Source organism: Armigeres subalbatus, unplaced genomic scaffold (genome assembly GCF_024139115.2).
Source record: "Armigeres subalbatus isolate Guangzhou_Male unplaced genomic scaffold, GZ_Asu_2 Contig1252, whole genome shotgun sequence".
NCBI lineage: Eukaryota > Metazoa > Arthropoda > Insecta > Diptera > Culicidae > Armigeres > Armigeres subalbatus.
Window position 1 is genome coordinate 194,830 of NW_026942015.1, and position 15,657 is coordinate 210,486.

General features: G+C 42.4%; 1 protein-coding gene across 13 annotated transcripts in view; it reads right to left on the bottom strand.

Moving 5' to 3' along the window:
* Positions 1 to 15,297, bottom strand: part of LOC134202521 (sarcolemmal membrane-associated protein-like) — a 69,006-nt gene extending 53,709 nt beyond the window's left edge. Inside the window, exons 1-3 of one of the 13 annotated variants that reach the window (XM_062677527.1) lie at positions 14,935 to 15,043; positions 13,401 to 13,528; positions 12,722 to 13,200 (exon numbers count right to left, since the gene is read on the bottom strand). The gene's annotated coding sequence lies outside the window, so the exon portion shown is untranslated. Of the gene's footprint in view, positions 1 to 12,721; positions 13,601 to 14,934; positions 15,069 to 15,143 lie in introns of those variants that run through there. The other 12 variants (XM_062677521.1, XM_062677526.1, XM_062677530.1 and 9 more) reach the window with 12 other exon arrangements.
* Between the last annotated feature and the right edge of the window lie 360 nt (positions 15,298 to 15,657).

Sequence of the window (15,657 nt, forward strand, 5' to 3'; positions counted from 1 at the left end):
CACAACAGCTTCTGTGGAACGATCGTTCTCGATTTTGCGTCGTGTAAAGAATTACCTTAGATCGACAATGGGACAAAAACGATTGTTTTCTCTCATGCTGATGGCCGTGGAAAGTGAGCTCTTGAAAGACATAAGCAAACACCCAATGTTTTATGATGACGTAACGAATGCATTTGCGAAAAAATGTGAGAGAAGAATTCCTTTGTTGTATAAGTAGGTTTAAGATAAGAATGTCGTTTAATAAATACTCTTGAAATAAAAAAAAAGTTGAACAGGTACTCAATTATGCCACGCGACGCCCCTGATCGAGTCGCATTATCTCTTATATTGTTCGTAATTATTGGTTTTCCAGGCGGCTTATTGGGCCTGCGCAAACCTCCTGTCTCGTCGGAGGGCCGTCGTGTCAGGGCTGTTTAGCGTCCCACCTAACACCAGGACTTGGGCTTGTGCGCTTTGAGCGGCACACGGTCGCTTTGGTGGGGCCTACTTGCGGATACATGCAGCTTTTTATAGGAATTTAATAGGGCCCACTGTCAAACCCCACCACATCCCAGGCAAGCCCCACAACTCGCACATGGCCTGGGGAGGGATCGTCAAGCCCTTGGACATAGTCCCTGCTGCCCTGCTTATAGTACTGCTCAAAGAATTTCAAAAACGGAATCATACTTTGGCCATTACTTGCTATATTCATTTTCACAGAACCCAAGAATTCCTTACCACCCACAGCCGAATATTTCTGGAATTTAAGCGCAAAAACACCTGTAATACAGTGTTAAGAAAAACTCAAATCTCAATCATCATGAACGATTCAAATTAATCGTGAGTCGAACTCGAAACACACCCAATTCAGATTCTAAAAACTCATGGCTCAGTTGAATCATTCATTTCAACCATCGTAGACTTTCTGTTGTTCTTACTCCGTTGAAAACAGTAAATTGACCTTCGTCGCGTAAGCAATGTGTAAACAATAAATTTCTTGCAATTTCTTCTAAACGCTTTTTAGAGCGGTGAAAAGATGCATGCAAAACTCAAGCGTGATGCTTTTCTTACAATTGCAAACGAGTTTGCTCGCGTTACATTAATCTATAAAAGTAGTACTGATGGTGACTGTTGAAACAGTAATATTCGATGTTGAAAGGATAGAATTGATGTGATTGTGACCACCTGGAGAGCAATTAAACAGCCAAGCCTATTCAAAGCTAAAATTGGAGACGCACCTTACCTTCCTAATCGAAACTAAATACCCAATGTATGCTAACTGAGCTCTATTTAACAAATGAGTTTGCTAAATTTTACATCTTGTTGAGTTTTCAACATCAAAAGAGCAAGCATCCTGCGAAAAATAATTCTCGTTAAACGCCAAGCTAGCATTACGAAATGGTTGCAAAAAGGAGTGCCGGTGCACCTCAGTCCATACTCGAAACTTGGTTATTCGCCACGTGCTACAAAATGCTACCCACGACTCTTCGCCTACCAAACCTCAGAAAGCAGACATTTTCTAAGAAGTGCTTCTTTGTGAACCGAGATGAAAGCTTAAAGATTCTGCTCCATGAAGGGTCAGGCGAGGAAAGCCCGGGGATGGCTGACATATTTCTTTCACTTTTATTCAATTTGTACCAGGGTTAATTGGTCAATTGAGTGCGCATATTGGCCCCCAACCAAGTGTGTACTCGCAGTGAAAAAGACTAAACACAATTTAACATCAATACATGCAATATGTTCACTGTTTGTATATGCATAAAATGCTGATGTCTCGTATTTGGACTTGATATGTGTCGCAAGAATAAATAATATTACGATAGGATTTTTTTCACTTCCAAACTTGAAATTAGTTCAACGTCGTGATGTTTTCATTATTAATAGTATAGCTTCAAAAGTTAAATCTAATACGTGTGAATTTTCACCACAGTGTAGCAAAAATAATTCAACGATGTCAGCGAAAACATTGGTTTTGGATATCACAATTCAGCATGGTCTCGACTTTCCATACTTCAATATCTAGCTATGATTTGGACAAAACAACAAGAACGATATATGTGTTTTGCCTTTCTCGTATTTTTAATTCTAAAGACTTATTGATCAATAATTGAGTACCTAATAAAAAATCAACGCTGTACTGCGCTACACGGGTGAAAAGTTCGTAACAAATAATAATAATACACAGGATTTTGTTTTTACACGATTTTTTTTCGCTCGTGTTTTTGATCGTGTGACTTCAATTTACCACCAAAATCCTCGCAACATGTTTCAAAAAATCCAGGATAAATCAAAGAAAAATCACATGATAATTAATATGCGTTAAACATTTAGGACGAGTGGAAAATTGAGAAAATGTAAATCACGTAAAAACAGAATCCAGTGTAATACATAGCACGTGCATTTGTTTTCATCAACTCAACAGGGCCTTATAGATCAAGTTCCATTTAGAACGTGAGTCTATGGGGAAGAGGAAGATTCGAACATTCGAACTGTATGACAAATGAAAAAAATCAAAAGAAATAGCAGCTTCACACAAACGTGCTAACGTGATAGTAATTAAGTTGGCTAACGTCGTCGACGGCACTGTAAACAAGCCAAAGTTCGGGCATTTTATTGCTTACTTGATAATACAGTACGAGACACTGCAGAAACAATGAAAGTATTTCGGTTCAGTTATGCGAGGATTTACATCACCACAATCAAACCATGCCGAATCATGAAGCGCGAGTACACGAACGCGTTTGGCCGATGGAAACATTTCAATCAATATTTTGAACCAGATAATGCGTCGTTTTGCCGCAACACTTGAAATTTGATCTCTTGAAAGAAAACAGCTGCCGATGTGATTGGAATGCTTCTGGTTTTTAGAGAATGGAAAATGTTGGTTTTGTGTTTTTTTTTTGCGAGGAAATCTCGCTAACAGTTCCATTTTGTTTGATTAATTGCATCACTATTTGATGTTTGATGATGGCTTCCGCGCTTTCAATGTGCATTAATAGATTTGCTTGTTCATAGAGACCGTGATGGATTGAACGATTGAAAGACGTGGGATTTCTAAGAAGATTATTGAGGTGGGGCTTATTGGGCTTGCTTATATATGGTGGATGTATTACAACTTGAGAGTATCTATACAAGTTTGAACAATTTTAAATATCTTTATAGAAATAATATTGTTGTCTGCGTGCTTCGTGGCTCTCTTGAGAATATTTTTTAAACTTTATTAACCCTTCCGTTACCAACTCCCCCCCTTTTGTCTTTCAAAATTTTTTATCACAACTTTCACCAAAAGAAGCGGAATTTCTTGAAGTTTTTAAAGTTTTATGGATTTCCAGGTCAATAGATTTCTTAGTTATTCCGGATTTGGGTGTTAGCTTTTGACCAATTCTCAGAACGCATACTTCAAAAATGATTATTTCATATATTTTGATTGGAAACGACGCATAAACTAGGTTAATTTTGATCACGAATCAACGAGCACTGCCCACGCGAAGAGACGAGACCCGACGACGAGAAAGAAGCGTTCTATGCAAAATTGAAGTAGACATACGGTGAAAGCCCACTGCGGGACGTAAAAATGGTCCGAAGCACTTTCTTCCCCCGCAATTATATCCATAAAGCCACATGGAAATCTCCTAAGGGGTCGTTCAATAATTACGTAAGCATTTTGTCCTGGTTTTTCGGACTCCACTCCTCCCCTTGTAAGATTTTTCCCATTCCAATTATTTTTTGTTAATATGAAAAATAAGAAAATGACAGACCCACCCCCTCCCCCATATCTACTTACGTAATTATTGAACGACCCCTAATCAAGAAACGGAAAACCAAATCGACCACGTTCTAATCGACGGCAAATTCAAATATTATTGTATGTCCATCAACATCATAGCTGAAGATATCCTACAACAAATGTACGTAGGAACTGATACGAGATGATCGTATATGAACAAAATAAGACGAGTCAGTTAAAAAACTGCTTGGTGTGGGTTTTTAGTCTTTATTAAGGTGTATTTTTAGATTCCAGGATTAAATTAACCTGGCGCGCGGTTTGGTAGAACCCCAACGATATGAAAAACGGGCCGGAAAACTTAGATATAAGGCGCTCCAAAAAGTTGTTTGAAAAAATCATTATTCCATAAAATTTTCCAAATCAAATTAGGTGCATACATTCATCTTACAAGAGTTAGATAACTTTTAGAGGCTTCCGAGCCAGTTGAAAGTGGGATTCCGAGCCTCTTAAAAAGAGGCTTCCGAGCATTTTGAAAGGAGGTTTCCGAGCCTCTTGAAATGAGGCTTCTGAGCATCTTGAAAGGAGGCTTCTGAGCCTCTTGAAAGGAGGCTTCAAGCCTCTTGAAAGGAGGCTTCCTGAGCCTCTTGAAAGGAGGCTTCAGGCCTCTTGAAGGAGGCTTCAAGCCTCTTGAAAGGAGGCTTTCAGGCCTCTTGAAAGGAGGCTTCCGAGCCTCTTGAAGGAGGCTTCCAGGCCCTCTTGAAGGAGGCTTCTGAGCCTCTTGAAAGGAGGCTTCCGAGCCTCTTGAAAGGAGGCTTCGAGCCTCTTGAAAGGAGGCCTGAGCCTCTTGAAAGGAGGCTTCAGAGCCTCTTGAAAGGAGGCTTCTGAGCCTCTTGAAAGGAGGCCTGAGCCTCTTGAAAGGAGGCTTCCGAGCCTCTTGAAAGGAGGCTTCCAGGCCTCTTGAAAGGAGGCTTCCTGAGCCTCTTGAAAGGAGGCCTGAGCCTCTTGAAAGGAGGCTTCCGAGCCTCTTGAAAGGAGGCTTCTGAGGCCTCTTGAAAGGAGGCTTCCGAGCCTCTTGAAAGGAGGCCTGAGCCTCTTGAAAGGAGGCTTCTGAGCCTCTTGAAAGGAGGCTTCCGAGCCTCTTGAAAGGAGGCTTCCTGAGCCTCTTGAAAGGAGGCTTGAGCCTCTTGAAAGGAGGCTTCCTGAGCCTCTTGAAAGGAAGCTTCTGAGCCTCTTGAAAGGAAGCTCTGAGGCCTCTTGAAAGGAAGCTCTGAGGCCTCTTGAGAGGGAGGCTTCCAGGCCTCTTGAAGGAAGCTTCCGAGGCCTCTTGAGAGGGAAGCTTCCGAGCCTCTTGAAAGGAAGCTTCGAGGCATCTTGAGAGGAGGCTTGGAGCTCTTGAAAGGAGGATTTTGAGCCTCTTGAAAGGAGGCTTCTGAGCCTCTCGAAAGGAGGCTTCTGAGCCCCTTGAAAGGAGGCTTCTGAGCCTCTCGAAAGGAGGCTTCTGAGCCTCTTGAAAGGAGGCTTCTGAGCCTCTTGAAAGGAGGCTCTGAGCCTCTTGAAAGGAGGCTTGAGCCTCTTGAAAGGAGGCTCTGAGCCTCTTGAAAGGAGGCTTCCAGGCCTCTTGAAAGGAGGCTTCTGAGCCTCTTGAAAGGAGGCTCTGGAGCCTCTTGAAAGGAGGCCTGAGCCTCTTGAAAGGAGGCTTCTGGAGCCTCTTGAAGGAGGCTTCCGAGCCTCTTGAAAGGAGGCTTGAGGCCTCTTGAAAGGAGGCTGAGCCTCTTGAAGGAGGCTTCTGAGCCTCTTGAAAGGAGGCTTCTGGGCCTCTTGAAAGGAGGGCTGAGCCTCTTGAAAGGAGGCTTCCAGGCCTCTTGAAAGGAGGCTTCTGAGCCTCTTGAAAGGAGGCTTCCAGAGCCTCTTGAAAGGAGGCTCTGAGGCCTCTTGAAAGGAGGCTTCTGAGCCTCTTGAAAGGAGGCTTGAGCCTCTGAAAGGAGGCTTCTGAGCCTTGGTGCGAGGCCCTGGCCTCTTGAAAGGAGGCTTCTGAGCCTCTTGAAAGGAGGCTTCCGAGGCCTCTTGAAAGGAGGCTTCGGGCCTCTTGAAAGGAGGCTTCCAGGCCTCTTGAAAGGAGGCTCTGAGCCTCTTGAAAGGAGGCTTCCTGAGCCTCTTGAAAGGAGGCTTCCGACCCTCTTGAAAGGAGGCTTCCGACCCTCTTGAAAGGAGGCTTCCGAGCCTCTTGAAAGGAGGTTTGAGCCTCTTGAAAGGGAGGCTTCTGAGCCTCTTGAAAGGAGGCTTCCGGAGCCTCTTGAAAGGAGGCTTCTGAGCCTTTTGAAAGGAGGCTTTGAGCCTCTTGAAAGGAGGCTTCTGAGCCTCTTGAAAGGAGGCTTCGAGCCTCTTGAAAGGGAGGCTTCCGAGCCTCTTGAAAGGAGGCTTCGAGCCTCTTGAAAGGAGGCTTCCTGAGCCTCTTGAAAGGAGGCTTCCTGAGCCTCTTGAAAGGAGGCTTCTGAGCCTCTTGAAAGGAGGCTTCCGGGCCTCTTGAAAGGAGGCTTCTGAGCCTCTTGAAAGGAGGCTTCCGAGCCTCTTGAAAGGAGGCTTCGAGCCTCTTGAAGGAGGCTTCCAGGCCTCTTGAAAGGAGGCTTCCGAGCCACTTGAAAAGAGGCTTCCGAGCCTCTCGAAGAAGGCTTCCAGGCCTTTTGAAGGAGGCTTCCTGAGCCTCTTGAAGGAGGCTTCTGAGCCTCTTGAAAGGAGGCTTCTGAGCCTTTTGAAAGGAGGCTTCCAGCCTCTTGAAAGGAGGCTCTGAGCCTCTTGAAAGGAGGCTTCTGAGCCTCTTGAAAGGAGGCTTCTGAGCCTCTTGAAAGGAGGCTTCCTGAGCCTCTTGAAAGGAGGCGCTTCCTGAGCCTCTTGAAAGGAGGCTTCTGAGCCTCTTGAAAGGAGGCTTCTGAGCCTCTTGAAAGGAGGCTTCTGAGCCTCTTGAAAGGAGGCTTCTGAGCCTCTTGAAAGGAGGCTTCTGAGCCTCTTGAAAGGAGGCTTCTGAGCCTCTTGAAAGGAGGCTTGAGCCTCTTGAAAGGAGGCTTCTGAGCCTCTTGAAAGGAGGCGCTCTGAGCCTCTTGAAAGGAGGCCTGAGCCTCTTGAAAGGAGGCGCCTGAGCCTCTTGAAAGGAGGCGCTTCCTGAGCCTCTTGAAAGGAGGCGCTTCCTGAGCCTCTTGAAAGGAGGCTTCCTGAGCCTCTTGAAAGGAGACTTCTGAGCCTCTTGAAAGGAGGCTTCTGATCCTCTTGAAAGGAGGCTTCTGAGCCTCTTGAAAGGAGGCGCTTCTGAGCCTCTTGAAAGGAGGCTTCCTGAGCCTCTTGAAAGGAGGCTTCCTGAGCCTCTTGAAAGGAGGCTTCTGAGCCTCTTGAAAGGAGGCTTCCAGACCTCTTGAAAGGAGGCCTGAGCCTCTTGAAAGGAGGCTTCTGAGCCTCTTGAAAGGAGGCTTCTGAGCCTCTTGAAAGGAGGCTTCTGAGCCTCTCGAAAGGAGGCTTCGGAGCGTCTTGAAAGGAAGCTCTGAGGCCTCTTGAAAGGAAGCTTCTGAGCCTCTTGAAGGAGGCTTCCAGGCCTCTTGAAAGGAGGCTTCCGAGCCTCTTGAAAGGAGGCTTCCGAGCCTCTTGAAAGGAGGCTTCTGAGCCTCTTGAAAGGAGGCTTCTGAGCCTCTTGAAAGGAGGCTTCCAGGCCTCTTGAAAGGAGGCTTCCAGAGCCTCTTGAAAGGAGGCTTCCGATCCTCTTGAAAGGAGGCTTCTGATCCTCTTGAAAGGAGGCTTCCAGACCTCTTGAAAGGAGGCTTCTGAGCCTCTTGAAAGGAGGCTTCTGAGCCTCTTGAAAGGAGGCTTCTGAGCTCTTGAAAGGAGGCTTCCTGAACCTCTTGAAAGGAGGCTTCTGAGCCTCTTGAAAGGAGGCTTCTGAGCCTCTTGAAAAGGAGGCTTCCAGGCCTCTTGAAAGGAGGCTTCCGAGCCTCTTGAAAGGAGGCTGAGCCTCTTGAAAGGAGGCTTCCGAGCCTCTTGAAAGGAGGCTTCTGAGCCTCTTGAAAGGAGGCTTCTGAGCCTCTTGAAAGGAGGCTTCCGAGCCTCTTGAAAGGAAGCTTGAGCCTCTTGAAGGAGGCTTCTGAGGCCTCTTGAAAGGAGGCCTGAGCCTCTTGAAAGGAGGCTTTCGAGCCTCTTGAAAGGAGGCTTCAAGCCTCTTGAAAGGAGGCTTCCGAGCCTCTTGAAAGGAGGCTTCCGAGCCTCTTGAAAGGAGGCTTCCGAGCCTCTTGAAAGGAGGCTTCCGAGCCTCTTGAAAGGAGGCTTCCGAGCCTCTTGAAAGGAGGCATCCGAGCAAGGATGTTATCGATCATTTAGTAATTTGCCTTCGATCATGTAGTAGTTTGTCAATAACTCTTTCCAGAAGCTGAAATTTAAAATGTTTTGTATGGTGGACTTATAGTGCGAAGGTTTTTCAACAACTCTGCCTAATGATTCGTTGTAAGAATTCAACTAATAACGGAGTTATAGCGCTAGTTACAGTAACTTAAACTAAATAATTGGAATTTTGTTATCATTTAGTCTAAGTTACTTAAACTAAAGCTATAACTCCGTTACTAGTGGAATTCAAACAACGAATCATTAGGCAGAGTTGTAGAAAAACCTTCGCACTAGAAGTCCACCATACAAAACATTTTGAAATTCAGCTTCTGGAATGAGTTATTGACAAACTACTAAATGTTCGAACGTAAATTACTAAATGATCGATAACATCCTTGCTTCCGAGCCTCTTGAAAGGAGCCTTCCGAGCCTCTTGAAAGGAGGCTGCCGAGCCTCTTGAAAGGTGGCTTCCGAGCCTCTTGAAAGTAGGCTTCCGAGCCTCTTGAAAGGAGGCTTCCGAGCCTCTTGAAAGGAAGCAAGTTCCTTCGATATTCGTCCGGAAGTCCCTTCAGCAATTCCTCCGGAAAATCCGCCATTTATTCCTCCGAAAGTTCTGCCAGGAATTCCTCCGGAACTTCCGCCAGGAATTCTTCCAAAAGTTCTGCCAGCAGTTCCTCCGGAAGTTCCACCAGGAATTCCAGAGGGAGTTCCGCCAAGAATTCCTCCAGAAGTTCGTTTGAGGTAATCCTGGAGGGACTTTCAGAGGAATTCCTGAGGGAATTTCTGGATGAATTTCTGAGGCAAGTTCCGGAGGAATTCCTGAAGGAACTATTGGAGGATTTCCTAAACGAACTTTTGGAGGATTTCCTGAACAAACTTTTGGAGGATTTCCTGAACGAACTTCTAGAAGAATTCTTGAAGGAACATCTGGAGGGATTCCTCATAAAAACTTTCGGAGGAATTCTTCAAGGAATTTCGAAGGAATTGACCTTTCCCGTCAAAAATTGTATCTCGTTTTATTGTTTCAGTCGATTCTTTGAGTTATTAAAGGTCAAAGATCGCGGAGATCCCATATTATTTAAAGCCTCTAATCAATAGTTAGAAAAATCGAAAACTAAAACCGAAAAAGTGCTGCATGTGTGAAACGGTCTGAAAAATTCACCCAATGTTCGTCTTAAAAACAGCACTTTTCTATTTTTTTTTAATTTCAAAAAATATTTGGAGGTTTCAAAAAATATAGGTTCTGTGGAAAAGTTGACCTTAAATAAAATAAAGAATCGATTGAGCAAATAAAAAAAAATGACGGGAAAGGTCAATTCCTAAAGAAACTTCTGAAAGACTTCCCAAGGGAACTTCTGGAGAAATTCCTGAAGGAGCTTCAAAAGGAAATTCTGAACAAACTTATGGAGGAATTCCTGAACAAACCTCGGGAGGAATTCCTGATCGAAGTTCTGAAAGAATTCCTAAACGAACTTCCGGAGGAAATCCTGAAAGAATTTCCGAAAGACTTCCTGAATAAACTTTTAGAGGTATTCCTCAAGGAACGATCGGAGGAATTCCTGAAGGAACTTACGAAAGACTTCGCGAATAAACTTGCAGAGGAATTCCTGAAGGAAACTTCGAGTAAATTCCGTAACAAACTTTCGAAGGAGTTCCTGGAGGACAATTCCTTCTCTGAGGAATTCCAGAAGGAATTTCCGAAGGAAAGCCGAAAGAATTCCTGGCTGAGTTTATAGAATACCATTTGATAAACATATCCGCCAAAAAGTAAATTTCGCTTTCGCAAAAATCAGTGCGCGTACTAAATGTTTTGCCTTTCACGTCTTCTAAGTATACACGTGGTCGCGTCTACTCTGATGTCACCCTAACTGTAACTTGCAAACGAGCTGGCTACCATGGCCAACGCACTGACGATGAGAATACTTATGTGTCTCTTTATATATCTTTATCGAAGCTTCTGTGTTGAAGAAGCTGTAATATGATGGAATTGTTCAACCATTTTACGTGTCGTAGATTGCTGGGATGCCAACCCAGAAAATGGAAACGAAATGCACTTTAACAGTTAGAGAGCTTTTTTTTGTGTTTAAATATTTTAGAGACTGCTACTAGTAGTTAGAACTAAATACAGTGGCGTCGCGTAACCTCACTTTTTACCTGTGCACTGGCCCAAAAAATGAAAATTTTGATATTTTGGCAGCCCAAATGGAAAATAAAATTATCAGAGTCGTTTAAACTAATCAACATCTAGTTATCCTATGCATTTCCGCAGACCAATTCCTGAAATTTAAGTCCAGTGCACAGGTAGATTGAGGTTAGGGAAACGCCACTGACTAAATACGATAATTTTTTGAATTACCACAACTTATTGCCCTAGCTCGAAAACAGGATTAAGCAAGGGCTCGTGTTGATACTCCTTAACAAACTTACGTAAAATGGATTTATCCAGCGTTGCGAGAAATTACAGAGCGGACGTTGCTCAGCTGACCTGAATAAATAACTATGACAAACAGATTCGATTTGCTGAACGTTTGGACAGCAAGGGACAGGGAGCATCTAGGACCTGAGTAATGAACAAAAATTCAATATACGGCTAGGCCGGGTTCCGATAATTGGTCTTACCAAGGAACACAACCGCTCCCAGAAATAACCTTCTTATCCACGAAATATCGGTCTGGACTTCCAGCTAAAATCAAAACCATAACTTCAATTTTATTTTTTAAACTAGCTCTAAGGAAACCGATTCTATGACACTGCCCCTGTTATAATGGCTGATTCAGACATTTCAGAATGTGACTTGAAATTATTTTCTAACAACCGTTTCAATGAAATCTTTTTTTGGCTACCGCGTTGTTTAAAAGTAGCAAACATTTACTTTTTCGTTGCATCCCGGTGCTTTAAAAGGAGGCATTCACTCTTTCGCATTATTCCGAGCAAGTGCGGGCATTAAAAGAAGGTGTCATTTACTCCCCCACTTTATTCCGTGAAGATGCATGATTTTAAAGAAGAAAGCATAAGTTATTAAGAAGGAAGCATTATTCCGGAGAAGCGGTTGCTTTAAAAGAAGATGTCATTTACTTTATCGCATTAGTTCGGACAAATGCGTGTTTTAAAAGGAGGAGGCTTTTACTGTTTCGCATTAAGAGTCTCGCACATAGGATTCGTTTGCGTTGCGTTTGACAGTTTTCCCATATGAAATGTGCCAAACGCAACGCAAACGTATCTTATGTGTAGGCCTCTTTACTCTGGGCAACCACGTGTTTCAAAGGGTGTCATTTACACTCCCACCTTATTCCGGGCAGATGCGTGCCTAAAAAAAAAGAGAAATTCATTCTTTCGCATTATTCCAGGCAAGCGCGTGCTTTAAAAGAAGGTGTCATTTCTAGGAACTTTTTTCAAATAGGCGTAACTGTATTCGACCTTGAAATTTAAAACGACTCCTACTCTCTCTATTCAGCATATTTCGTGCAACTTACGTTACTACCTGATAGATCGCAATCTATTCTTTCTGTTGAGTACGTTAGTTGACTAAAATAGTTTGAATTAAAAGCACAATCGTCATTCCAAAAATCAAGGTCAGAATCAATTCCGCCCATTTGAAAAAAGTTCCTAGATTTATTCTCCTTCCTTTTTCCGGACAGATGCGTGCTTTAAAAGAAAGAGGCATTCACTCCCTCGCATTATTCTGGGCAAGCACGCTTTACAAGAAGGTGACATTTACTCTCCCATCTTATTCCGGGCAAGTGCATAATTTGAAAGAAAAAAGTTATTTACTCTCTCGCCTTGTCCCGGGTAAGTGCGTATATTGTACTTAGCGCATTAACATTAATTGCTGCTGAACATATTAATAACCGTTCCATAGACAGGACATGTATTAAAGAAAAAGAAATAATTGCTTATACAGAAAGTCATCACGTTTTCACAAATTTCTCGTAAAGGTTGTGAAACTAGATTTGCTTTCATTCTCTTTGTTGGTCTCTATATAAGCACCGTCTGAGGCAAGGTCTCTACTCTCTAGCATTCGCTCTTTCGCATTATCCCCAGCATTCCCGGCTCAAAAATTAGGATAATTCTCGCATAACTTTTGAAAAGGACCTAAGTAACATTTTTTTATGAATTAATTTGAGGACTGCAATCAAAAGCTTTCATGTTGTTCTGTTGATTGCGCTATTCAAATTAATTCATGAAAAAATGTTACTTAGGTCCTTTTGAAAAGTTAAGCGAGAATTGTTAGCATATGCAAAAGTAATAATTGAAATATTGCGTAATATATTTATATGATTTTCGGGGTACTGGCGTTCGGGGTAGTGACATTCGGCGCAATGACATTCGGGTTAGTGTTATAGAACCACGAGTATCTCAACCCGATGTTTTTGAAACTGGTTATCATAAAATTATAAATACGATACGAAAATTTGTAAAATATAAAAAAAAAATATATAGCACGTTTTTTGAATAATAATTGTTAATTGTATAGTAACTTGTCTTACGACAAGTGAATTAGTTAAAATGTTCTGCAATTAATTTTCTATAAGTCTAACAACGTTTAAATTACATATGAGATATGACCCATATGACCCATAACACCGTCCCACTTCATTTCTTTTATTTGTTTTTTTGGTATTCCAGTGTACTTTTCTTATAAAAATAATGACCTACCTGAACTGATCAGTGCAATGATTGGTGGGGTATTTTCCTTACAGTCCGACCCTACGTCGCTCTGGCTCCGGCAATGTGATTCCACCTAGCGCCCGAACCTTGCCGGACGTATCTCGCCCTCCGGATGGTGTTTACATCAAATGACAGCATACAGAAACATACATCCAAAAAACAGAGGGGGCGACGATTTCTTCGCCGTTGACGTCGTTTCGTTGTCAAGGAAATTATTTTCGACTGCTTATTTAAACGCCACAAATTTTCCCCTAAATTCGCAACCGGGTGATTTCGTCAAACCTGCGTAGACATTGGAACTTCACATAGCACAATGCAGAAAATAGCACTTGAGATCGAGATTCATCTGTCGCAAATCAGATAACAATCGCACTTTTCTACGGAACCGCTTCTTCCTTCACTGAAAACTGAAATTTTCACTCCCTTTTCTTTCAGTTCAAAGAATCACTCTTCTTTGTCGTTGCCTACTAGGATCGAATAATAGCGACGTAATTATTTTGGATCTTCTTATCAATTATTTATAAGTCAACACTTCCTATCGGAATATCTCCTCGGGTGAGAACGAAAATTTTCATCCCGTTCATTGCCTCGGGGCTTTTTCCTTTTTTGACAAACTCGCAGTTGCTTCCATTAGATAGACGACGATGGTTACACCGCACACTCCCACCTTTCATCTGGTTTGTCAGACAGCTCCGAGACCAGGAACGACTTGACTGCTTGTCTTTTCGTTTTTGGTTTCGCAATCGATGATGAGAACGACAAAAGCACAGGAAGTGACACGCACAGAATACCGGACTGCGTTTCGTTATTTTCGTGAACAAAAACACGCCACGATCGATTACGACAGCACTAAATGCATTTTAGCTCCTCGATTCATAGAAGGCGGTTAGGGTGTCCCAAAAATAAAAATCCTCGTGAATTCCGTATCAAACAGTTTTGAACACATTGCATGCGGAATAGTAAGCGAATAAAATGAATCTCGAAGACTACGCTTCACTAGCCATTCATAGCACAAGTAGGTACTATTTAATTTTATTTTAAAATTTGATTTTATATTTACGAAAATTTATTTCGACCGATCTTACTTTTGAGGTCAAAATACTTATCTGCAGTTACAATCACGTGATGAAATTGAATAGAATAGCGTTAACTCGTCCTATGACTAGTTGAAATGTCCCACTAGAAAGAAAATTTCTCTTCGGGCTACGCTTATTGGAAAGGACTTTTAGAAAACAGCTACGTTTATTAAAAAAGAATTATTGTCAACAGTGTTATTCAATCAAATTGGTCTACATAGAGACCGATTCGCTTTCATTTTTCGGTATAAGGATAGCAAACAATTTTTCAAAACTATCGAAGTATTTAGATTCATTCCTAGGAATTGTTTTCTCATTCGTTCAGATGTTTGGAATTGTTTGACTAGTCAGTTTTCAGTTTGACTAGTTTTCAAAAATGTGCGGTTTTGGGCTTAATCAACATCTGATGCCCATTTCGAATGTCTTCTTCTTCATTACATCCCTCTTCTGGGACTTTGCCATCTCGCAGCTTAGTGTTTATTGAGCACTTTCACAGTTATTAACTGCGAAGTTTCTAAACCAAGTTACCATTTTTAAGTATTCGTACATCATGAGGCTAACACGATGATACTTTTATGCCCAGGGAAGTGAAGACAATTTCCTAGACCGGACCGGGAATCGAACCCAGCTACTACCATCAGCATGGTCTTGCTTTGTAGCCGCAAATCTGACCGCACGGCAAAGGAGGTCCCCATTTAAAATTTCTTTTTTATAAGCAATACTTCCATTTATGACATTGGTGTGATTTCCGCCTGCTTCAAATGTACCAGCTGATATGAATAAGCACTTTCTGCCAGCAGGATCTACAATAGGACAACAAATAATTTTTGTTGCAATAACTGCTTGTTCGACATTGTTCTTTAATATGTTTTGTTTGTGTTGTTAAATTGACGGCTGGAACAATGTGTTAAATCATAACAAAAATACGAAAATTCAAAGAAAACGCCTCAGTTAATAGAGTTTTGAAAATTGCAAAATAAGGAACATGAAACTTTGGGACGCCCTAACAAAAAGCTTAAATTTATTCGCCTTCTAAGAAAAAATCCACTTGTTAAAAAACTCTGGTGCGCTGTTAGATTTCACTTTTCCTGCCTCTTTGGGCTAACTAATTATGAACTCCCATACCAGAATCAGCTTTGTGACCCCGGAGTTCGTCGGATCGAAAACCAGAAGAACAATAAAACTTTCTGAACGCACAACACAGGGAAAACTGCGGATGATCGCGAGACTTCGAACGGCACTCGGGACAAGAAAAAAAATCTGCTGCTTCTGCTGGCCAAGCTACCCACTGCTTCTGAGGTTCCGTTCGAAGCAAAATGCAATTAGATGCTCACCACACAACTGCGCTAATAATATTGAATCAAATCCATATACGAACGCGGAGCGGAGTTTGTTTTACAAATTTTACACGCAATCACCACAGTCGAAGAAAGTCGATTTTTTCTGCTTTGATGGTGGTGGTGGACTGGTGCGCCTGGTGCGAGAAGTTTTTTTCTTGCTTTTTGACAACCGCTTGAGTTCTCAAATGAGAACTGTCAATATGATCACTCAAAACCAGTCTATAGGCTAGAAAGGGTGCGATGTTATTGATACACTACACGGAAAACAAGTTTATAGGCCTTTTCATGACAGACCCAATTTTCAATGGAAACCAAAAATTTCCGTCGTGCCAAAAATGGGGGATACGTTTTGCGCACACACATACATACACACATACTTGCCATCGTACTGCGCTACGCTTTTTGCAACTTACGTGTTAAGGACACACCTGTGGTTCTTGTACCATGGTACAAGAGGACAAGAAAATTATTCCAAGACTATCTTTGGTAAAGATAATAATCGGTACGG